The sequence below is a fragment of the Cnephaeus nilssonii genome, assembly GCF_951640355.1.
Source record: "Cnephaeus nilssonii genome assembly, chromosome: 10".
Lineage (NCBI taxonomy): Eukaryota > Metazoa > Chordata > Mammalia > Chiroptera > Vespertilionidae > Cnephaeus > Cnephaeus nilssonii.
The window spans coordinates 77,365,680-77,383,981 of NC_137081.1; the positions used below are offsets into that span (position 1 = coordinate 77,365,680).

The 18,302-nt window shown below is 45.9% G+C and overlaps 1 protein-coding gene across 4 annotated transcripts in view; it reads right to left on the bottom strand.

Moving 5' to 3' along the window:
• MGAT5 (alpha-1,6-mannosylglycoprotein 6-beta-N-acetylglucosaminyltransferase) overlaps positions 1-18,302 on the bottom strand; it is a 383,255-nt gene that overhangs the window by 324,667 nt on the left and 40,286 nt on the right. For 2 of the 4 annotated variants that reach the window (XM_079783064.1, XM_079783062.1), the window contains exon 2: positions 4,427-4,476. The exons of the other annotated variants lie outside the window; for them this stretch is intronic. The gene's annotated coding sequence lies outside the window, so the exon portion shown is untranslated. The remainder of the gene's footprint in view (positions 1-4,426; positions 4,477-18,302) is intronic. 4 annotated transcript variants of the gene reach the window in all.

The following is an 18,302-nucleotide window of genomic DNA, read 5'->3' on the forward strand; positions in this document are numbered from 1 at the left end:
CGTAATGTGCTGTACCAGCTTGTAGCCTAGGAGCAACAGGCTATACCACGTAGGCCAGACCACCTAGGTGTGTGTAATATACTCTATGATGTTCGCACATAGAAACAATAAAATCACCTAACAATGCATTTCTCAGAACATATCCCCATGTTAAGTGACACAGGACTGTAAAATGAAATGAACTTTTTCTATCTACACCTTTTCTTCTTTATATTTGTTTGTTTAGCTCATCATAATGCCACGTACCAGGTTCTGTGCTTGCCACTGGTGGTAGGAAGAGCAATAGGCCAGTGCTAGCCCTCAGGAAATTGACAGTCCAGATAGAACCTCAGCAAGTAAAATGTATTTCTTCTTTTAAAATACATTTTTATTGATTTCAGAGAGGAAGGGAGAGGGAGAGATAGAAACATCAATGATGAGAAAAAATCATTGACCAGCTGCCTCCTGCATGCCCCCAACTGGGGATGCAGCCCACAACCAGGGCATGTGTCCTTGACCAGAATCAAACCTGGGACCCTTCAGTCCACAGGCCGATGCTCTATCCACTGAGCCAAACCAGCTAGGGCAAGTAAAATGTATTTCAATTTCATTCGGCCCTTCCTCCACTTCCTGTGGCAGCATATGTTCATATCATTTATTTGAGTGCCTTTGGTTTTATTTTATATTTACCATGAACACTGCATCTTTCTCTTTCAGTCATGTGTCAAGAAGTGAAGCTTAGAAACTAGTTCTTTCAGAAATTAAGGTATAAAAGATTAGGTACAGGATCTACCAACCCATTTGAGAAACAGTTTCTGATATCAGTTTCCCAATAATATCCTCTCTCTCCACAGGCTCTACAGTAGTCAAAATTAAAGTGTCACTTGTTTTGAGAAGCCAATAAGCTTCCCGACCTAAATGGACTCATGTGGTTACATATACACCTGAGCACACAGCCAGAACAACTTCATCCTGCCTATATCAGGAGAGGGGATATGCAACACGGGAGAAGAGAGAGCTGCTTCTCTCCCTTCTGGAAGACTCAGCTATTTCCAATCTCCTAGGAATCCAACATGTATAGAGGCCATCCTATATAATAAAGAGCTAATATGCAAATGGTCGTGAAGCCCTCACACCGTAAACAACCAATCAACAGGAGGCTGTGTGTGCAGCAGGCACGGGTAGGCGGGGCTGCATGCGCGGCAGGGCCGGGGGACGGGAGGCTGCATCCCCCACCCGGCGCTGGCCAGGAGACGTGACACTGTTATTGTTTATTTATTAACTAGTGGCCTGATGCACGAAATTTGTGCACGGGGGCGGGGGGCCCCTCAGCCCAGCCTGCACCCTCTCCAATTGGGAACTCCCTGGGGGATGTCCAACTGCCTGTTTAGGCCCGATCCCATAGGGATGCCTGCCTGATTGACCCTAACTGCCCTCCCCTGCCGGCCTGATTTCGCCCCCAACTGCTCTCCCCTGCTGGCCTGATCTTGTCCCCAACTACCTCTGCCTGCCTGATCGCCCCTAACTGCCCTCCCCTGCTGACCTGATCTCGCCCTCAACGGCCCTCCCTCCAGGCCTGATCTCGCTCCCAACTGCTCTCCCCTGCCAGCCTGATCTCGTCCCCAATGGCCCTCCCCTGCCAGCCTGATTTTCCCCCCAACTGCCCTCCCCTGTCGGCCTGATCCGGCCCCCAACTGCCCTTCCCTGCTGACCTGGTTGCCCCAACTCCCCTCCCCTGCCAGCCTGATCTCACCCCAGCTACCCTCCCCAGCCGGCCTGATCACCCTGACTGCCTCTGCCTTGGCCCCCACCACCATGGCTTTGTCCGAAGGAAGTCGGACGTCTGGAAGATGGCTGGTCAACCCAGTCTAATTAGCATATTACCCTTTTAGTAGTATAGATAGATTATATAGGATAGGATTGCTTAAATGGGGGGGAAAGTCTTTTTCATCAAGAGGAGATGCTCTTGGCAGACAAAAATACATAATCCCTATCTCTGGACTAATAGCCAGCTACATGCACTATACTGCCAAACCAGTCATTAAAAAATTGAACCACTTTCTTACACCTTACACCAAACAGCTGTTGCCCTTAAAACCCCTCCTCAGCCCCCACCTTAGGTTCTGCCTTCGTAGTTCACCCAGATTAGGTTCTGATTGGTAGGTTTCTATGCCAGTCAGCATCAAAAGCTCCACCTCCTAGGCAGCCATTGGCTCCTCACACTTCACCCAGATTTGGTTCTGATTGGTCGGTTTCTATGCCAGTCAGGTTCTCCTGGCCTATCAATGGGCCTGATCAGAGAGGCGGGGCTGATAAGCAGCCCCAATGGAGGCCCCAGAGAAAGAGAGGAGCGGCTGCTGGCCAGGCCCAAGTGAAAGAGAGAGTCAAGTGCTGATCAACGGAGGCTACGGATCAGACCCTGCTTCTCTCTTCAGGCCTCTCTTCGGGCCGGATCTGCAGCCCCCTCAGCAGTCAGTGCTGGATCTGGGCGCCTGCAGCAGCAGCAGTCAGTGGTGGGTCGCCACGGCAACCCAGCACTGACTTCCAGTTGGTCAAGCCTTCGGTCGTTATGGACCCTGGCTTTTTATATATATAGAAAATTTTATATATTATTTTCATATACATTTTACTAATTTTCTTTCAACTCTGACACTTCTGTTATAGAGAAAGGGCAAACAGCAATATTAAAATATTTCCTCTAATTAATTCCCTTTTAATGTGCACGAATTTCGTGCACTTGGCCACTAGTGTGCTTTATATTCTGAAGGCTATTTAAGGAATTATAGGAACGCCAAGTGATCTGTGATATGGCTTTCAAGTTATAAATGTCAATGACAGCCAAGTCTGCTGCGTTGGGAACTCTTCCAACAGCAGGTTGACAACAACCCAACTCGATCAGTCTGGGAGGCTGCAAGGCAGCTGCTCTTTCAGTAGTTATTCCTAAAGGAGCCAAGAGTCTTCTCCAAGGCAGCTAGGTATGGTGTACTGGGGCAAGGGGTGGGGGGGGGGGGGGGGGGGAGCAACAATATATTTGGTTGCAGATAGACAGAGCCCGGGAGTGCCACATGATGCCAACACGTCTGCCTGCTCCGTGAAGGCTATCAACCACACCCAGTGCAGAGTGGCACAGGTGGGAGGTGCAGACCCTGCCATAAGAAACAACCAACCAAAAAACCACCACAGCACAGAAAAGGCAGGAAGATGCTCATCCCTCCGCTAGCATAAGCCACAGCAACTAGGTATCAGGGATCTGAGACCCAGCTCTGAGCTCCAGGATGCCAGCCCACTACCCCCAGCTGCCTTGCCTGACAATCTTGGAGAGCAGTGAGCAAACACCCCTATATACAACCACTAAACTAATCTCAGAACAGACTCTTAAGACAGATTGTTTGGCTGACCAATCTCTGAAATGAAGCCCCATTAAGTAATGTGTGCAGTGTGTGATGTGGGGAAGCGGGGGTTGGGGGTGGGGGGGGGTGTTGCTTGTTGCATCTCAGACAAAATTCCCACGTCTTTAGAGATTTGAAATACCTTTGAGGTTCTGAAGAAGACACTTCCTATTTCTCTGGTTTCTCCCAGCAGGACAAACTCTAAAGGTGACAGCTAGAGAGAAGCCTCTGATAAAAGTCACATGGTCACAGAATTTTCCTAACATTAAGGATTTTATTCACATCAGACGTTTGTCTGCTTGCGAGTTGCCTGTGAGTTTTTAATCCTGTGATGTTGTTTGAGACAAAGTTTGTTCAAAGACTCACATACGTAAGAAATGAATTAGGAATGTTTAGTGCTTCATTCTGTTGGCCCATAGCCTTGACACCCAAATCTTATCAGCCTGTGAAATCCAAATATTCTGCTCCCAAACTGAATGCCTGATTTACCAAAGTAACTCTCAAGGGTAGCCTGAACACTAGTTTCAAGCTCTATTGAATTCAGTCGGTAAACAAGGACATATTTAGTAAACAGCTTTCCCCACAAAGTATGATCGTAACTGGGGACTTTAAGAAAATGTAGTCTTTGAGCAATCGTTTCTTGATGTAGACTCAGCTCAAAAAGTATGCAATCTTGATGAGTCACACTCCAGTTCACTGCTGTTTCTTTTGGTCACATCATGATCCTCCATGTCAGGTCTTGGTTGGGCTGCTCTAAAAGGAACAGCCCTTCAATGTAAGAGTGACTAAATGATTGAATAAAGTAATAAATGGCCTACTGCTCCCATCACTTTTCTAATTCTAGACAGATGAAACAGTCTTGCCAAATTATCCCACCGATCAAGTCCACTAGGCTTTAACCAGATAGCCAGCGATGTCCCCTCAGGATTGGGCTGCACTGTATTTTGATGGTTCCAATTGCTACCATCTCACTCAACTACTTGGTCCTCTCCCTCCCCAGGTCAAATATCCTGGATCTGTGCTTCGCCAGGTAAATACTTGCTTACTACAGTACTTACATGGCCTAATAGGTCCTCCACCAATGTCCAGTTTAGAACAGTGATCACTCCTGAAATCACAAGGACAAAGACATTTTTAAGTTTCTCCTCTTTAAGGTCTTGATTTCACTGAAAACAGACGAGCTAACAAAGAGCTTCTATGAACTTTGCTTCTTCCATTTTGGAACCCAAGTGCCTTTTAAGATAGTCTCCCAAAAAAAGGATACCTAAAAATATCTAGGTGAGAGGCTTATCACTTCAACTCTAGAGGCATTTATCTAATAAATTATATTATCTCACTTGCTGGGATCCAAATCCATCCATTATTAGATCAGTAGGAGTAAGGCAGAGACAGGGCCTCTGCACAGAACTGCTCTTTGTTCCAAGTCTCAGGAGGCATTAAACCAAAGCTTTTACCAATCTTAAAGATTTCCAGACTCAACTATATCAATATACACACAGTCCCAAGTATATGTATACACACAATTTTAGCAACAAACAGCTCTATTACAAAAAACAAAGGAGTTTGCCATGAGATAAAGCCCACTGAATTATACACCTGTTCATTCAAATATAACAGATTACTTACAGGCACTTCACCTTGAAGAATAAAACCCAGAAAAAGCAACAAAAAGCCATTCTAGAAATATATCTACTATGTGCTTCTATACAGGTAATACTTCCCTCTATAAAACACCTTTATAAAATAAAAGGGGGGGGGGGAAACATGTCCTTTAACAGATACATACAGTGTGTTTCTGCTATCTGTGGAATCTATCAGCAGAGAATTCTAAAACTGAAAGAGCTCAATTGGGAGGGAGGCAAGGAGAGAGCGAGGAGGAGGGAGAAGAAAAAAAAAGACCAAACTACACAGACCCACCTGCAAGCTGACTGCCTACAGGTCTTCTTAGAGTAACCAACTGGTCTACCTTCTACTTACAAAGAACATGCACCATTTTCTGAAGAGCATGCATAAGAACATGCACCATTTTCTGCTGGGAAAAAAATGTCTGAGCAAATTTTGTTATTTTTAATCCAGTCAAGCCAATTCTCTCTTTATATGGTCTGTAGCATATAACTACCCTTCACAGCATTAACATTTGTGTCAATCTCTGAGCAATACCAGAGGGTGGTAAACTGGGCAATTTGGGAGAGCAAGCTCAACCCTCAGTCATCCCAAACTCGCCATCTCCACAAAAGAGTCTAGCCTCACTAAATGCTTACTAAAGAGGAATGGAAGGCTGGAAGGAATCGAGGCAGTGCCAGTGACCTTGTGGCCACCTTTTTTTTATCAGCTTCTGTTTGAGATAGCTTTGAGGTGAGGACTGATTTTTGAAAATATACTATCATGATACAGAAAAAGCTGCTAACTCCAATAAGTCCAATCATCAAGATATACACTGAGTGGCCAGATTATTATGATCTCTGATCGCATAATAATCTGGCCACTCAGAGTGTGTGTGTGTGTGTGTGTGTGTGTGTGTGTGTGTGTGTGTATTAGAGGCCTGGTGCATGAATTCGTGCATGGGTGGGGTCCGGCTAGCCTAGCCAGGGGTAGGGGACATGGGCGGTTGGCCGGCCTGCTTGTTGGTCAAACTCCTGGTCGAGGGGACAATTCGCATATTAGCCTTTTATTATATAGGATATACACTGAGTAGCCAGATTATTATGCGTTCAGAGATCATAATAATCTGGCCACTCAGTGTATTTTGAGAAAATAGAAACAGACTCAAAGACACAGAGAACAGACTGATGGTTGCCAGAGGGGTGGGGGTTAGGGGACTGAGTAAAAAAGGTGAAGGGATTGAGAAGTGCACATTGGTAGTTACAAAATAGTCACATGCACGTAAAGTACAGCATGGGAAATATAGTCAATAATATTGTGATAACTATGTATAGTGCCCATTGGGTACCAGAAATGTCGGGGAAGAACACTTTATAAAGTACATGATTGGCTAACCACTATGCTGTACAACTGTAAGTAATTCAAAATACTACTGAATGCAAACTATGTACTTGTGAAAAACAATCCTAAGCATCTTAGTCAACATCAAAAACACCTCATTCATGTGACATAATAGGGCTAATAAAATGAATAGCCACGTGCCTCAGACCTAAGTAATATCAATTTACTTTCAGTGCTTTTATTCCTTTCTGTATGTTTTCATAAACATCTCACTTGGTACTATACATGGCAATTTTCCTAATGAGTACTGGGTTCAAGTGCAAGGGCAGTGAGTGACATAAATCATACCAGGAGAAACAATATAAAAATAATGTTCATGATGTGCCAAAAAAGAAAGTTCATCACCCTTTACCTCCCCCGATGCTTTCAGATTTGGATTTGTTTTTCTTTAATAACACACTAATTAAGAAGTCAATCTTGATTTTACCTTAAGAATCAGACAAGCTACTCCCCGAGTCATAGGAAAACTACTGTATTACTCTTGGCTATATATATTAGCAAAATTCATGGTCACCAAGAAACCAAAAGGCCATTCACTTCTATCCTCAGCAAAGCTTTAATGTCCAACTAATCTTAAATATAGTTTCCTGTGGAGCCAAGGTATAACATTAATGAAAATTTATAGCCATTTCTAGCTGTGTCTCTAAAGAAAATGTTGAAGGAAGTCCTTTCTCCTTCCTAATTTTCAAAACAGCATCACTCTGCCACTTTCATCAAGATTTCACCCAAAAATACCTTGCTTGGGTATTGACACACTCCCTCAACCTCTTCTTGGGCTTATGTTTTGATTTTCTTCCCTTTCTTAATTATAGCAAAACTGTGAAAACATTTGCAAATAGAGATCATGGGAATGCAATTCAAACTAGAAAAAAGAATAGGCCCCAATCACAGGAGACAGTGAAAGAGGAGCTAGAAAAAATTGGAATCCCATTTTTAATCAACATTTGCCTCTTTCATTTTATATTTTGGATAAAAGATACTGCAAATAGCCCATAAAATAACCTAATGATCAATGTTACACTCTAGGGTGGCGTTCTATTAGAAATCTGCATTCTGTTTCTTGCCTCTATTCCTACCCCTTTTCAAAGCACCTCTAAGTGGGCGATGATAAAGCAAACATGTTCAAGGACCACCCTGCAATGTCTCCTCTGGATCTGAAGACACAATGGCAGCCAATTCTACACCTCCCCATCCCTCATGCTCTTCAGCACTGGAATCTGTTGGGTTGATCCCTCTTCATTTAAACTCAAGCTTTCATCCTCTTATTCCTTATGGACAATGTCTCTCCAAATAGAGGATCTCAGAATCTTGACGCGAAAATAACCATGGACATGACTCAAAGAAGGCTTTCCCTTGCTCCTTCTTTTCCACAGCCTAATGAGCAAAGGTGGCTTATTGAGAACATCAAAGCTGTCCCATATTTATTCACGTGAGAAAGTAGTTGAAGGGAGTCTATGGTTCCACCTAAAATATCTTCATGTCTAGAGAAAATATTTCTAATGATAGGATCATCCAGTGGTATACACTAAAAATGGCCATGTTTATAGGCTTTAAGTCATTCAATCTTCCTTATCGAATATCAGATGCTCACACAGGAAAAGACCCCATCATTACAACATCACTCCACTTGCATCTGATGTTGGGCAGAGCAGCCTCATTTACCAAGCAGTGAAATTCTAGAGTGGCCCTTAACACCACAACTTACACAATCTTAACCTTAAATATGTTTGGTTTCATCACACTTTGAACTGTCTTAGCATATTTCCATCTCAGTGAGGCCTCTCATCCAGCCTCCACTGAGAGCTTCCCGAAATATATCACCCAATCCAAATGTGTCCCATATCGCTCACAATGCCTAGACTCAAACACAGGGGTCCACCCTCACCAGCCACGAGGGCAACAAAGTGAAGCTCCAATTCTCTGTCTTCTTGTGTCTGAATCAGAGGTAATCACAGTGCCTTAGCCAGAAATGATGCCGGATTTATGAACAAACACAACAGAACCAAAGAGTACAGCCGCCACATCAGAGGGGAAGGGAGCCCTCTATAAACATTCGCAATTGTTATTTGGGTTGATATTGCTATACAAGGATAATTAATTTACAGGATAATAAAAGAGCAGTTCCAGAACCAGTCAGCAGCCTGGGAGCAAAGCCTCTGTGAGTGCCCCATGTGCTATACTTTCATGTTGCCAACAGCAGTTTTGTCAGGCAGGTGTGACAATGACAACGATTTAGTGTACCCTTAGCTAAAATGATGGTCCTCAGGTAAAGTGTGCTTGATTCACAAATGAAAAAAAAAAAAAAATTCAAACCTTGTGACTTTCAAATTCCTCATGAGCTTGGGTTATAGAGATAATACTTGGAGCCAACAAAGTTTATCCAAGATTCTACCAAGATGGCAGAGGGCCAGGAGTGTGGGACACCAGGTTTGCAACTGCTTTTAATGTTCACTCACAATGTCACAAAGAAAATCCCTGCTAAAAAACTTACACACCACCCCAAACAATATTTGGTATTTTCACCAAAATTATTCTAACAGGTACTAGGGAATTAATCTTAAAATTCTGTTTCTGGAACCATCCCCAAGTTACACCTGGTCTGTCCCTTAGCCTAACAGTTCCAGTCATTGTAGTCCCTAGACCAGCAACATGAACATCACCTAGGAAGCTGTGATACAGAATCTCAGGACCCCTCCCCCCCCCCCCCCCCCCCCACACACACACACACAACTACTAAATCAGGCTGCAACCTGAACACACCCTCCAGGAGTCTAGGAGTCTAGGAGGTGCGCTCAAGTGTAAAAACCACTGCCAATAGGCTATTAACATGTGGGCTGGACATCAGACAGCTCTTTTCCTTAAAATACTACCTGGCACTTTTTTTGTTCCTTAAAAACCTGCTATAGGATGGATGATGTCAACTGCTCCTTTCTATTTTTAAATCCTCATGATGAGGCTGAGGATGATTCATTCAGCGCCTTATGTGATCACTTAAAGAATAAGCTCCTTCTCTCCTGCCCCTAATGGAAGGTGATTGCTGCCTGTTATTCCTGATGTAATTATAGGAACGATTCAGTAACAAAAGCTTGTCCTTTATCAACCTCAGCAAATGCTGCAATAGAATTGTAATTATAATGCTCCATTATTTCCCATAATGTGTTCATATTAATGTATCCTTTGAAAGTGATCATATCACATGTCATAACAAGGAAACACAGAACCCGGGATCAAACTTAGTTTATTGTAAACAGAGACTAACACTGTGTTTGGACAAACCTTTTTCAACCGACAGGAAACAAGTATGCATTAACCATTTGGCTCATTTATCTCAATGAAATATGGGAAAACTGATTTAATGTTTACTATGCGTCCTAACGTGACCTCCCAATACTGAATGGTTTATCACCAGACACCACCCATCATCCAACTATTTATCAAAGCAGGAAGCATTAAGGTGCATATCCTAAATAATAAATAACCTTTTCTATACCGTTAATTGGTTGAAGTATGTATTATTCGGAGGAGTTAATTTCATACCTGCTGTGAAGTCTCCTGATGAACTGTGAATACCAACATATTATTAATTTCCCTTCCCTTTTTGATTAATTTCATACTTATGCTGGGTGAGAAAGGCGTTATTAATGATGTCTGGAAGACAATGTTCAGTTCTTGTAAGATACTAAATCAACCTCAAGTGTTCAAGTAAACAGAACCCAGATAAGGAAATAATAATGGAATCATCTCTAGGAGGTGTCCAAGGTGCCATGCAAATAAATGCTCTGAAACCCAGACAGTGTTTAAGCTGTAAATTCCAGTTCAGACTCTTCTGGGACAGAAGGAGAATGAAAGCTGGAATTCTGGGGGCTGCAATATGCACAGATAAACTGCTGCCCCTAAGTTAACTGAAAGTTAATTTATTTTCCACTTCAATTCTCAATTTTCCAAGGGTATCTGTGTTTTCCTTAGTCTCTTCACACCCTTGTCTTCTGTCGACTCTCTGCAACAATCACAGGACTCCTAGTTCTAGACGTGTGAAGAAAGAGGTCTCCCTCATCAGAGGATATAAGAAAGTACGTATGAACATTTAGGAACCTTTATGTGTATATGCTAATCCTATCCTGATAATAATGCCTCCATTAGTTGAGAAACTGCTATGTGCCTGGACATTACTAGTAAGATATCTTAGTATAAGATATCTAACATAATAGCTCCTTGAGGTACAGTTATTATACACATTTTGCAGCTAGAGAAACTGAGATTCAGAAAGCTAAACACCTTGCATCTTCACACAGATCTGCAGGGCTCCCAAGCCACACTGCTTCCCTAAGAGCCTGATTAAATGGACCATTTCGGCTGCCTGACATTATTCCAGAAGACCTGAAAGCTCGGGCATGATGTCTTCCTCTAAGAAACTCCCCTGCTAATCCAGCTCCAACTGACCCAAGTCTTTTTTGAATGCCAACATTTTTATACAATCTCACAATTCTACACTATTGGATTTTCTCCTGTCCACTAGAGTACCCTGTGCCTTAAATCTCCCTTCATAAACAAATCCAGCCAACTAAGACTGATACCCAATTCCTAAGTACAGCCTCAGTCATCTCTGGCCATTGTCTAGGGCAGTGCTCTCCAATGATAGCCCCTCCTACATGCGGTTATTTAATTTAAGTTAATTAAAATTAAATTAAATAAATTCAATTCTCAAGACACACTAGCCACATTTCAAGTGCTCAGTAGCTTCAAATGGCTAGCGCTCTCGTGCTGGGCAGACAGCACAGCAAATAGAGGACATTTCGTTGTGGCAGGTAGTTCTACTGGACAGCACTGGTGTCCAGCTACCTCAAGACAGCATTTTTCCACCTAATACCCACCAACAGCTGTGCAGAAGGACAAAGCCTCCTACCTCAGAGCTAATTAAAGGCTTCATCAAAATAACTGGGGCCATACCTGTGTGTCTTCACATACCACCTTCTAAGGAGTAACATTTCTTGAAACGTTAAGTCACTTGGTAAACTTATAAACAAAGCAAGCAGACCGACAGCATAGAACAGAAAGCACTGGAAATGAGTGGCAATAAGAAACAACCATCCTAAGACCTTCCATTAAGTAGTAACCACCCTCTGCAACTGTAGGTCAGGAATCACCAGGAGCTATCCCACACATGCACAGCCACCCATGCAGGACCTCACCAAAGCTTTCTCAGAGTGAGGAGTTAATCTTTGCTATTTCTCCTTGGAAAGACAAAAATCCCCAAAGTTGGTCTCTTATTTCTAACTAGAGGCCCAGGGCACGAAATTTGTTCATGGGGGTGGGAGAGTCGCCTCAGCCCAGCCTGCACCCTTTCTAATCCAGGACCCCTCAGGGAATGTCTGACGGCCAGTTTAGGACCAATCCCAGGATTGGTCCTAAACTGGACATTCCTCTCACAATCTGGGACCGCTGGCTCCTAACTGCTCACCTGCCTGCCTGCCTGGTCGCCCCCAACTGCCCCCCCTGCCAGCCTGGTCGCCCCCAACTGCCCCCCTCTGCTGGCCTGGTTGCCCCTTACTGCCCCCCCCCTGGTGGCCTGGTCACCCTCAACTGCCCCCCCCCCTGCCAGCCTGGTCACCCCCAACTGCCCCCCTGCCGGCCTGGTCACCCCACACAGCCTGCTGTTCAGTCGTTTGGTCATCCCTCACTAACCCTACCCTGCCGGCCTTGTCGCCCCACTGCTGTTTGGTCATTACTGTGATGACGACCTGGACAATTTTCATATTCCTCTATTATTAGTATAGACTAGAGGCCCAGTGCATGATTTAATCATGCACCTGGTGCACCAGCGGGCTGGCTGTCCGCAGGTGCACCAGGCCTTCCGAAAGCCTCCGGCGCGGCGGAGGCTTTCGAAAGGCCTTGTGCCGGAGCAGACAGCCGGCCAGCTCCCCCGCTTTGGCTTTTGATCGCGGGGGAGCTGGCCGGCTGGCCGCCGGTGCACCAGGCCTTCCGAAAGCCTCTGGTGCAGCCATGACACAGACGCTGAGCTCGCGGCGCCAGTGGCGCCGTGAGCTCAGCGTCCTGCTGGCCCAATCAGCTACCCTGGCCACCCTGAGTCCCGCCCCCTGCGCCTCCTGCTGGCCCAATCGTGGGCGTAGCGGAGTGATGGTAATTTATATATTACCATTTTATTATGTAGGATTATTAAAGAAGTCAGTGCAAAGAAACCACCTTTCAAATCACTTATTTCCTACCAATCAGTTCCACTTAATTGCTTCACTAAAAGTTGGACTGACAACAATGAGATAAGTTCTTAATGACAATGACAGTCTGACAACAGGCTAGAAAAGAAAGCCTCCATCTGCTTGGTCCCCTCGCTGACACCTGATCTGGAAGGAGTTACTTAAAAGATTTCCAGGAATTAAAAACTTGAGAAACTGAGTGCAGCTCCTCTTGGGGAGAAGATCCTAACCCAACAGGTGGTTACTACTGGATCAGAATAGCCCCAAGTGGGGCCATGATGAACAGGCAGGGTCACTGATATGATATTCAACTGTTACAACTTGCAAGTGCCCTGCACCTGCATTGCTTCTCCCCTCAGTTCTCCATCCCTCTCCCCTTCTTCCCTCTCTGCTCCCTGGGCACCAGGGATTGAACTCTGTGCCCAAGACAAGCCAGCCCTCATGCTGCCCACCCTGGTCTATTAAGTGTGGATTGAAGTCTGAAGGCCACCTCCACTGTCAACTCCTTTAAGGCAATTTTAGCCTTGATGGTTCCAGACTCAAACTGGTATACGGCTCAGACGTAGGCCTCTCACACCACAATGATAAAGCAGCAAACAGGAATTTTGTAAAGCTAGGACAAGAAATCAAGGTGCAGAGTATTCTAATAAATATGCTAATCAATTCATCCTTGTGGGGGTAGGATGATGATAAACTAACTTGTTCCTCCTTAGAGCCTATGAACTCCATCTGATCCTGGATAAATGTTCCTCGCTCCCATCTCCGAGCTCCCAACTTAGTCACATCAGTAATGTCTGCCTCTTCCCAGGATTACTCACCTTGGCTTAAGGACCAACTGAATTACTAACTGTAATGAGAGTTCCAGCATTAACCACTTCCTAACCAATAGCTCATAATAGCTTTGTAACCTAGGGACCTTTCTCCAGCCTCATCCCTCCTCCCTCCCAACCCACTCCTCATCACCTACCATATGAACCCCCCAGGCCAGGCCTTTCTGCTTCAAAAAGGTGACTTAGAAACCATCTCTAAGATCAAACCCTGGCCTGTGCAGCCCTCCAGAATCAGGAAGGACTGCTTTGCTCAAGCAATAGCAATAGCAACCCAACTAGTCTACCTCTTCTCCCTGTGCCTTCAGATTTTACCTGCGCCCAATGCAGGCGTATCTCCTTTTATTGTGCTTTACTAGAAGCCCAGTGCACGAAATTCATGCACAGCAGGGGGTTGTCCCTCAGCCCAGCCTGTACCCTCTCCAATCTGGGACTCCTGGAGGGATGTCCGACTGCCCGTTTAGGCCCGATCCTGGTGGGATCGGGCCTAAACGGGCAGTCGGACATCCCTCTCACAATCCAGGACTGCTGGCTCCCAACTGCTTGCCTGCCTGCCTTCCTGATTGCCCCTAACCGCTTCTGCCTGCCAGCCTGATCACCCCCTAACCACTCTGCTGCCAGCCTGGTTGATGCTTAACTGCTCCCCTGCCAGCCTGTTTGCCCCCAACTTCCCTCCTCTGCCAGCCTGGTCACTCCTAACTGCCCTCTCCTGCAGGGTTGATCACCTCCAACTGCCCTCCCTTGCAAGCCTGGTCCCTCGCAACTGCCCTCCCTTGCAGGCCTGGTCCCTCCCAACTGCCCTCCCTTGCAGGCCGGGTGCCTCCCAACTGCCCTCTCCTGCTGGCCATCTTGTGGTGGCCATCTTGTGTCAACATGGGGGCAGGATCTTTGACCACATGGGGGCAGCTATATTGTGTGTTGCAGTGATGATCAATCTGTATATTATTCTTTTATTAGATAGTATAGAGGCCTGGTGCACGGGTGGGGGCCAGCCTGGTTTGCCCTGAAGGGTGTCACAGATAAGGGTGGGGGTTCCCTTGGGGTGTGGGGCAGCCTGAGCGAGGGGCCTGTGGTGGTTTGCAGGCTGGCCACGCCTCCTGGCAACCCAAGGGGAGGCCCTGGTATCTGGAATTTATTTTCCTTCTATAATTGAAACTTTGTAGCCTGGAGCGAAGCCAAGCCTGGGGCTCCGGCAGCCATTTCTGTGGCAGTTAATTCACCTTCTACAATTGAAACTTTGTAGCCTTAAGCGGGTGAGCCCGGCCAGGGTGTGTGGAAAGCTTTGCTTCCCCTGTTGCCGCCGGCAACCCTGGCCTGCTCTCTCAAGCTCCATTCTGCCGCCATTTGTTTGAATTTGTTTACCTTCTATAATTGAAACTTTGTAGCTTGAGTGGAGGCTTAGGCCTGCAACAGCTATGGAAAGCTTGGCTTACTTTGTTACCTGGGAAACCTTGCTCTCTGTGGCTGTAGCCATCTTGGATTGGGGTTAATTTGCATACTCACCCTGATTGGCTGGTGGGTGTGGCTTGGCTGGTGGGCGTGGCTTATGTAGTGGAGTGATGGTTAATTTGCATATTACCATTTTATTAGAGAGGATAGGTATTGCATTGTTAATACAGTCAACAATAAAAAGTAACATATTTTAAAATAAATAAACTCACTATTTTATTTAAAAATAAAAGAATTGAAGGTAAGACTCTCCACCAGTAAAAAGTTTACGACTCACTTTATTGTGATACTATACTATGGCGGTCTGGTACTAAGCCCACAATATTTCTGAGGTGTGTGTGCACATGCAACGTACCTTCCCTAACAAACAACATCTACTCTGGAAACTTTCCCAGACCTGAGGTGTCCTCTGCCTCCTGTGTGGTGACACCCAAAACCTGACTGTCAACTCCTCAAGAGCAGAACACATCTTACACTCCTTGGTATCTCTAAATAGCATTTTAGACACAGAATCTTACACAAAATCAACACTCTACAAGTACTTGATATTCCACTGAAAATAGTTTCTCTCCACGCTTGTAAGTTCATTATTCCAACAGTGGATTCCCAGACTCTAAGACCCCTTCAAAGTATTGTTAGCACACCGTGAGCCCACAAAGGCTCTATGCTGAGGCAGGGCGCCCGGGCTCTGGACTCGGGCTGCCAGTGACTTCCAGCTCCACCGATTATCAGGCAAGGCAGGTGACCGCTAAGCCTTCGCTTCATCTTTTGTGAAACCAGGGTCATAATAGTGCCAATGCTGCTCAGGTTCTCTGCATATAAGAGATAATAATAAAGCACTCAGCACAGTGCCTGGCACACAGTAGGCATTCAAATGTTACCTCTGCCCCTTTTACTGTTATTAAGTCTCCTTAAGGGCACAGGTAGCATAATAGAAAGAACACAGTTATGGGAATTACACTGACCTGTGTTCAAATCCCAACTGTTCAGATCCTAGCTGTGGGACCTTGGGAAAATTCCTCAACCACTCAGCTTCAGTATTTTTATCTGTAAAATGGGATAATAATCAACCTCAAAGGGTTAGTCTAAGGAAGTCTAAGAATTAAATGAAGGACTATACCTAAAGTTCCCAGTACACAGTCAGCAACTCGGTTAGTGGCGTTTACTAAATATGACTGTAATTCAGTCAAAACACAACTGGAAAGAAAGGAAATGACACCTGTGTCCTCCTCACTCCCATCCCTGTCATCTCCCTCCAGACTCAGTCTTTAGTCCACAGAGCAGGCCCACCACCTTTCAGAGGCTTCAGCGAGGCCTCCCAAAGCACAGCCAGTGCAAGAGAAGTACACGGAAAGCTGCGAGGAGACCGTGTGTACATCCTCATTTTCATCGCTTTGCCAGCCGGTCTCCAAATATTCCTATCTATTCACACTTACACATAACTCCAGGGAGGCCATTCCTGAAAGGAAAACACACTGGTACTATTGATTACCTTTTTTAAACAAGTCTAAGATTGAAACCATCCTTACCAAAAAAAGAGCCCAACTGCTGAGAGAAAAGACCAGATTTGAAGCAAATATTCAAACAAGTGGATAAAACCCTAGGAAATGCAGACCCCCACCAAGATCACACCCTTACTGGGGAGAAAAATAAACTCTACTCTTTCAGATCAATTTGCAAGTTTTTGAAAACTCAGAGGGGAAGTCAGAGCAAGGGGAGAAGTCCCCAGGGGAGAGGCCTGGGCTGCACTCTCCCCTTCCCAGTCCCTGTGGTTCCTGGCATCTGCCTCCTCTGAGCTCCAGACCAGGGGCCCAGGAGGCCCGAGGGGCAAATCCTTGGCTCAGGTCCCTCAACTGCTGGAGGGGAGAGGATGGGCAGGAAGCCAGCCTCAGTTATATGAGATACCAGGTAACCAGGTTCCCACCAGAAATATGTGTCTCCTCACAGAAGATCTTACTCCATAGGGCTGAAAAATGACTGCACTTCCTTCCACTCTGCCAATTAAACCCAGTGCCCAAGGCCTGGCACAGCAGTCCCCAGGCATGCAGGCTCTGACCTAGTCCTGCTCAGCCAGCTGATGAAGGACAGTCACTCCCCCTGACGCAGGCCAATGAAGGCCCATTGGAATCCAGGGGGAGTGAGTTGTACTTCACAGGGGCATGCATTGCTTGAAAGAGCTGCAAACTCACTGACCATCCCCAATACTCTAAGAAGCCCTCTGCATCCAAGCTTCCTCACTCCTCACACCGCCACCTCCAGCTGCACATTCTTCCTCGCCCTGGCCTCCCGCTCCCAGGTGTTCCTGCTAAAACTCTGAAGTCCACAGCACGCTCCTGGCTGATGAGAGCTCGAAGTCCACCAGCAGTTTCAGATCACACTACTCATCAGACCAGAGCCCCAGCTGGCAGCCCTGATGCTCACTAAGTCTTCAAATTTCTGTGTGTATTTTACATTTACAGAATATCTCCATTTTCAACTGTTCACAGCCACACGTGGCTAGTGGATACCATGCTAGACAATCCAAATTTATACAGAGACGGGAAGGGAAAAGAGCAAGAGAAGAGATAGATATAAGATCTTGTACAAAGAACTAAGGGAATATGATATCCAGGGCCATCCAGGCTCCACATTCTGTGTTCATAAGGGGACAGGTACAACCAGCCTTCAAACTCAATAGTGAGTATGTTAGCACCATTTGTTAACTAAGAGATAGCAGGTGTCACCATTTTTGTGCCTAAAAGTACCAGGCTCACAACTGAAGAATGAGAGTCCATTACAAATGGACACTCAGTAACATGGTGCCCAGTTAGTTGTACATCACCACACCTACACACGCCTACTAGACACCAAGCGACAGTCTGAACCCTCGGCGCCCACACTGGAGAATGAAGCTCCACTCAAGGAAATAAAACAACTGTTCCCGTCCACTGAGGGGCTATGGAGGGCAGATGACAAAAGGAGAAGGAAGATAGCTTACCACTTGTGGTGGGCAGAACAACCCCCCCACCCAAAAATGTCCTTGTCCCAATTCCCAGAATCTGTGTTACCTTACATGGCAAAGGGACTTCGCTGATGTGATTATGTTAAGGATTTTGAGATGGAGAGATGATCGTGGATTATCTAAGGGATCCAATCTATCCTACCTAATAATAGACAAATATGCAAATTGACCGTACCTTCGCTATGCCCGCGATTGGCCAGGAGGCGTGGGGGGGCGGGACTCAGGGTGGCCGGGGTGGCCGATTGGGCCGGAGGCACAGAAGGGGCCTCTGGGGCAGCGAGCTCATGTCCCACCGGGGACCATCAAAAGCGGGGGAGCTGGGTACCTGTCCGCTGGTGCACCAGGCCTTTCAGAAGCCTCCGGCGCGGCAGAGGCTTCTGAAGGCCTGGTGCACCAGCGGACAGGCACCCAGCTCCTCCGTGTTCGAAAGCGAAGTGTGTAG